The following is a 7066-nucleotide window of genomic DNA, read 5'->3' on the forward strand; positions in this document are numbered from 1 at the left end:
CCGGGTGCGTCCCATTGGGAGGAGGCCGCGGGGAAGACCCTTGACACGCTGGAGGGACTACATCTCTCGGCTGGCTTGGGAACGCCTTGGGGTTCCCCCGGAGGAGCTGGGGGAGGTGTGTGTGGATCGGGAGGTCTGGGCGGCTTTGCTTGAGCTGCTGCCCCTGCGACCCGACTCCGGATGAAGCGGAAGAAAATGGATGGATGGATGGATTTGTAATCAAGGTTGCAGAATTTGGAGGAAGACTGGAGAGGCACAGAATCCAAAGTAGTTGAAGTCCAGTGTGTTGTTTCCACAGTCAGTGATGATTTGGGGTGTCATGGCAAGCCCGTTCATGCATCTATTTTTTGCTTAGGGGATGCTGATTTCTCTTTCCAGGATGAATTGGCACTTGTCCACAGTGTCAGATTGGCACTGTTGAGACAATACCCCATAGGTTCTCTATAGGGCAGGGGTAGGCAACCTGTTCCAGAAAGAGCCATGAGGGTGCAGGTTTTCTTTGCAGCCACTGACTCCACCAGGTGATTTCACTGATTAACTGATTCCATCTGCTCAAAGTGATATTAATCAGTAAAATCACCTGGTGGAGTCAGTGGCTGCAAAGAAAACCTGCACCCTCATGGCTCTTTCTGGAACAGGTTGCCTACCCCTGCTATAGGGTATAGTCAAGAGGGAGACGGGAGACACCAGACTCAACAATACACATGAGCTGAAGGTGACTACCAAAGCAACCTGGTCTGACATAACACCTCAGCAGTGCCACAGGCTGATTGCTTCCATGCCACACAGTAATCATGCAATAATTCACTCAAAAGGAGTCCAAAGCAAATACTGAGTGCATACTTTTCATAAATTTGACATTCTATATTATAAATCATTTTTATTGATCTTATCAAATATTCATTTTGAGATATGCATTTTCTATTTTTTAGAGTTGTAGGCTGTAATTAACAAAATTAAAATTAAAATTAAAAATTTAGTTTAGTTTAAACATTTTAGTTTATATGCAATGAATTTTCACTTACTGAAATACCTGACAAAAAAATATTGAACATTTTCACAATATTCTGTTTTTTTTTGTTTTTTGTTTGTTTGTTTGTTTTAGATGCACCTACACTGTAAGAAAGTCTGTAAAATTAATGGTGAAATCCTGTGAATCCACAACATAAAGAAATTGTTAAATGAAAAACAATGGAGTGGTGTTTACTTTGCAGCAATAATGTGTAAAATATGGAACTAAACTGTACTGTGAATTTAACAGTACAAATATGTCAAAATAATCATATACCATTGTAGAACTTACAAATGACTGTAGTTTAAAAACAGAAAAATGGTAATACCAAAAACTGTACAAATCAGTTAGATTTTACAGATGAGAATTTTCACGAATACAATAAAATACTGATAATTAAGGGTTTGAAACAAGAGGTGATGTGTCTGTTTAAACTACATTTAAGCCTTGTCCACACGTAGCAGGGTATCTCACAAAACGAGTTATTTTTGTACAATTCGCCCTATCATCCACACGTAAACACAGATGTAGGACCGTAAAAACGATTCTTTGTAAAAACTCCGACCAAAGTGAAGATTTGGGAAAACTCCGGTTATGCGTTTGTGTGTGGAAGTGAATTCGGGAGATTTACACTCCCAAACGTCACTGCAATGCGACCCAAACATGTTGACGTCAAATGGGCGACCCGTGTTTACATTCAGAAACATGGATGTATTGTTTGTTGTATGATATTGATGTATTGTATATATATATATATATATATATATATATATATATATATATATTGTATTCTAAAACTACGCTTAGAAGTAATTCCGACTCCTTATCGGTCCACACGAACAAGGTTGGCACCATGTTTTTAGTTTTTGCGGAAGTGACGACAAGAGATTGAGGCTCCTGATTGGATAGAATTTTAATCAGTACCGCCATCCAAAGGTTTGGCAAACTAATTACAACACATTTATACGGTTCGATGTGGATGGATTTTTTTTTTAAACGATGTAGTGTGGATGAAGTTTTTCCCCAAATGGAAAGGGAAAGATATTTGGTTTTACAAATATACAACAACGTGTGTACATGACCTTAGAGGAAAATAAAACATGAGGTGGCCATTTTGCAGAGATTTTATCTTCTAAATAGACAATAAAATTACAACAGGTTTACTCTATAAAATTTACATATTTTATGTAAAATAATTTACACATTTACCATAATTTTTACAGAATTCTCCTGGTAACCACAGCTGCCAGGATTTTTTCCATAAAAACAAGGGAATTTTTTTTTTTTACAGTGTACATATTACATTTTTATTACTGACATTTATTCTGTTATTACTGGAGTTTATTTTGTTTTGTACTTTGACTCCTGGTAAAGACCTATATAAAAAGTTATTATTACTAAAAAAACGTGTGACTTTTTGTATATAAGGCACACCGGAGTATAAGTCGTAGGATCTCTCAAACCTGTAAAAAAAAAAAAAAAAAAGGTTTATACTCCAGAAAATAAGGTGCTTGTAAATGTTCATTTATCCATCCCCTGACATCTCTTAAGAAAACTGGCTATAAAAATATTGTCATTATAATTACATACTTTGCCCAATTACTTCAGCAAGTCCCAAGTCAAGTCTCAAGTCATAATTAAAACCAATTGTTTGCAAGCTGACTTGAGAATGACTCGACAGTGACTTCGTCCCACCTCTGTTTATGAGCTCTGAAAATGGAGGGATTGTGTATTAAAAACTCCAGTAATACCTAAATGGTTAAGGTTAGGGTTGAGCCGTATACTTGTTTCAGACGAGTGTCCGGTACGGATAAAGCATTTTTGACAAGCACGAGCATGATCCGAATAAAACCAATATCTGTGCTCGTGCAGAAGAAAAATTCTCATTGGCTAACTGACTGTCTTCACGCTCTGTGACTGGCCAGTCTCACACACCGCCCGCCCCTCCCTACACAGACACGTCTGTCTGCAGCTTCTCACATGCACACAGACAGGATCTCTCTCTGTGCTTGGCTACATTCTGCCTCATGTTGCTTTGTCAGTACTCTTTAAAAGTTTTCTTCAGCTCATCTCTTTTTCTGTTTGTCTTATATTTAAAGTTACTTGAATTTGTTTCATATCATACACGATGCTTTGTGTAATAATATAGTCTTACAGACCACTTACACACATACACACATATAACTGAACACACAAAGTAGTCTATATTAATATTTTATTGAAAATGACTGCATGCAGTATCTGACACTTTCTCACTGCCATTCATAAAAATAAATTGAACAACCTCTCTCTCTCACACACACACACACACACACACAGTCACTCACACAGAGACACACACACACACACACACACACACACACATTAATCAATATTGTTTAACTTTGTGTGGAAAAAAATGGCAAGACCATTAGGTAGTAAAAATAAATAAATAATTGAAAAAAAATCACAGTTTGATCCTAAAATAATTAAAAAAAAGAAAGTTGTATTGAGTATGACAACTGTTGTTCATACATACTTAGTAGTTCATATAATTTCCTACTACCAAGGTTTGGTAGGGTTACTTTGAAATCTAATCCAAAAGTAATCAGATTACAAGTAATCCAAATGTATGTACATACATACATGTAATCTACATGTATTCTTTCAAAGTAATCCTACCCAACCTTGCCTACTACCGGACCCGGCGCCACGAGGGGGCGTTTGGGGGCGACGCCCCCTCACGTCATCAACCTCGCCCCCTCGGATGTGAGAGTTATCAAAAATAAAAATAAAAAAGAAAGAAAAGAAATACTGGAAAATATAGCGCCTCGCAGTTTCACAGATTTTTTAGTCCAGTTTTGCATGCTTTTTTTTTTTTTTTTTACAGTGCATTGTGCTCTGCGTCCTCATCAAGCAAGATGACGGGACACCTGTTGCGGCACGCGCAGTACACGCGCATTGTGTTCTGCGTGTCTGTTTATAAGAATCTTTTCGCCCAAAAGAAAAAAGAGTGCCAACAACTACCCATAACTGTGTTCTTCACTCGGAAAAATAAACTTGTTCTGCAAATAGTTCTCTTACTTTTGTGATCAAAAACATTGATTTGAAACTCAATTTTGAGGCTGTTCTGTAAATAGTTTTTAAATAAACAATAAATATAGCAACTTCTGATCAATCCATATCAATTTCAGACTTAAAATAATATACTGATTTAAGCCCCAGCCATTTTGGTTTAAACGACACCCACTCACATTTTAGGCCCCGCCCAGTACGAGTACAGATACGGACACAGATAATTTAGATGGTTGAACAAGATACAGATACAGATAGTGGTGTACTCGCTCATCCCTAGTTAAGGTGATGTTATTAAATCTAAAGGTCTACCCTAAAAGCACATCGTGTGAGTTTAATTTTATCTCCATTGTGATGGTGTACAGGGGAAAACTGGGGGGTCATTGTCCAAATACTTATGGACTGAACTATATTCAGAATGGGTTCACCGCCATTATTTGGCCCAGCTCTTCCTTGATCCACAGATGTCACTGTAACCGATTTATGAGTTTCAGCACCAAAACGTACAGCAGTCAGGTAAGCTCCTCCCTCCTCTGAGAGGTTGGCGGTTAAAACATGAGTCTCGCTCTCAACCTCAGCACAACACATTTAAGGGACAGATACTTTTCATGTCATTTCGGTCTTGACTGACATATTTTTTTGACATGCATCGCTTGTTTTTCTTCTTTGTTGCCTCGCAGCATCAGAGTGCTCTGGTTTATTGTTCCCATGTCAATCAGATTATTTTAGCCTTTGCTGCAATTCACGTTGTGTTTGGTTTTATTTTTCTGCCTCATAGTAGTTTGTATCTTCTCAGTGATGGCTCTCTGTCTTCCCCTTTTACAACATCCTGCTTTCTTCAGTCTGTAAAAGGTACTTAATCTCAGAAGCAGCAGCACCTGTTTATCACTGCCGCACATTAACTTAGCCAATTGAGGAAACAACTACAGAGCAATCAACACAAACAAACAAAGTATGCATGTGCATCCTCATTTGTATTCTGTGCCTCTTCCTCCATGGCAGTTGAGGACCCCGTGACCTTTACTTCCAGAACACCGTGTACTGCACTTGTCAGTGCTGCTTTACAATTCATGGCCCGCCCATGGAACGTGCTTCTTGGAATAATGTCCTCAGAGTTGTGTAATTAAGTGCAGACAGATTTGTGCACATGTAACACACACACAGTGCACTTTCACCTCGTCACGACTTAACTGCCCAACATGTTCTTCCGCACTTGACAGCTTAGTGTCATGAACAAAACACATTTATGCTTTCATGGAACAATAATATGCGAGTTCAAAAAAGCTGGGTCTATTTGAGTTATGGCAGCAGGATGCCTTAGTGCAGTGGTGTCCAAAGTATTCCATCAGGTGATTTCACTGATGAACTCATCCCACCTGCAAGAGGTGTAAAACTCCGGCTTCAGAAAGTAAAAGTCCAGCCACATATTTGTTCTATCTTCCTAATAAACAAGCTGATTGTAATAAGCGAAGTTCGCAACACATCTGCGCATGCATGGGTCAAACCGGGGCAAAACTTCCAACTACCAAACACCCACCGTTCTCATTGAATTTCATATACAGTAGCATTAGTGGACTGTAAAAGTTAAGGCTTAGAGGGATTGTTTCAAAGCCTTTAAGCCTTAATCGACGCATACAATAATGACAGGTGCGCACTGTGCTGTTTTCAAATGCTCGAACGGAATTTATAGGCTTGAAAGCTGGCTGAAAACACACAATTGCAAGGCTCTGCCAAGTCCAAACAAAGACGGAAAGAAGAAGAAATGTGCTTGTGAACCTCCGTTCATTCTACACAATTTCCTCACAGAAAAGAAAGATCCAGACGGACGTAAAAGACAGACTAAAATTGTAAGTTTCTTGCACACATTTATTTTGTCAATATCCTGAAACTGTGCCAAATTATAATGTGGCTGATGACGCCATTTTCGTGTATCGGCTTATTACTGTAATGTCGCGCCATGAATCACGTGGCACGTAATATTGTAAAATTGACATGTTCTATAAACAAACTGCATGCATGCACATATCATTGTATGCCTGTCAACTTATCAAAACAAACGTGACACCAAAGAGGTTATATGTGAGTAGCGATTTCTCATCCCTGCTTAGCAAATATTCTGCAATATCCACAGTTTCAGACTCTGGACTTCATCTAACTATCTGTCAGTTGCCTTCAAGGGGTCAGAAATTTGTTTGTCTCCAACTATCAATAAGAACTGGTCATTTTCCATAGCAGCTCTCTTTTCCTCCTTTGTCGGCACCAGTGATAGTTTCTGTAACGATGCAGCACATGCAAAGGCAGCCAGCTCTTCTTTCCGTTTCGGTCCACTGCCGTACGTAGTCCTGGTTGTAACAGGCAATCCGCGGAGCTTACAAAAACGCTTGAAATTGTCAACTTTCCAGCGATTGAAATGATCCAAATCATAGCACTCCTCGCTGCTTTCCGCAGTCATTGCTTGTGGATTGGTAGCTGAAATATTTAGCATACCCATAATGCACCGCGTGGCCCGAGATGTGCACTTCGCTTATTTGTTCAGCTCTTCGAGCAGGTGGATGAGCTCATTATTGAGATCACCTGTTTTATTTGCACAGGTAGAAGCAACACATGGGAGGGTTTTTACTTTCTGAAGCTGGAGTTTTACACCTCTGCTACCTGTTCAAAGTGATGTTAATCAGTGAAATCACCTGCTGGAGTCTGTGGCTGTAAAGAAAACATACACCCTCTTGGCCCTTTCTGGAATATCTTTGGACACTACTGCCTTAGCAGTTAGCACTGCTGGCTCACAGCAAGACAGTCGTGGGATCGCTTCCCACCTGGGGCCTTTCTGTGTGGAGTTTGCATGTTGCATGGGTTCTCTCTGGGAGCTCTCACTTCCTCCCACATCCAAAGACATGCAGGTTAGGTGGACTGGAAACTTTTAATTGTGCGGGTGTGAATGCACCCTGCAATAGAGTGCCGTTCCCCCTGTTCATACTGGGGTTGGAAATCTGGTTCACACTT

The sequence above is a fragment of the Thalassophryne amazonica genome, chromosome 4 (genome assembly GCF_902500255.1).
Source record: "Thalassophryne amazonica chromosome 4, fThaAma1.1, whole genome shotgun sequence".
NCBI lineage: Eukaryota > Metazoa > Chordata > Actinopteri > Batrachoidiformes > Batrachoididae > Thalassophryne > Thalassophryne amazonica.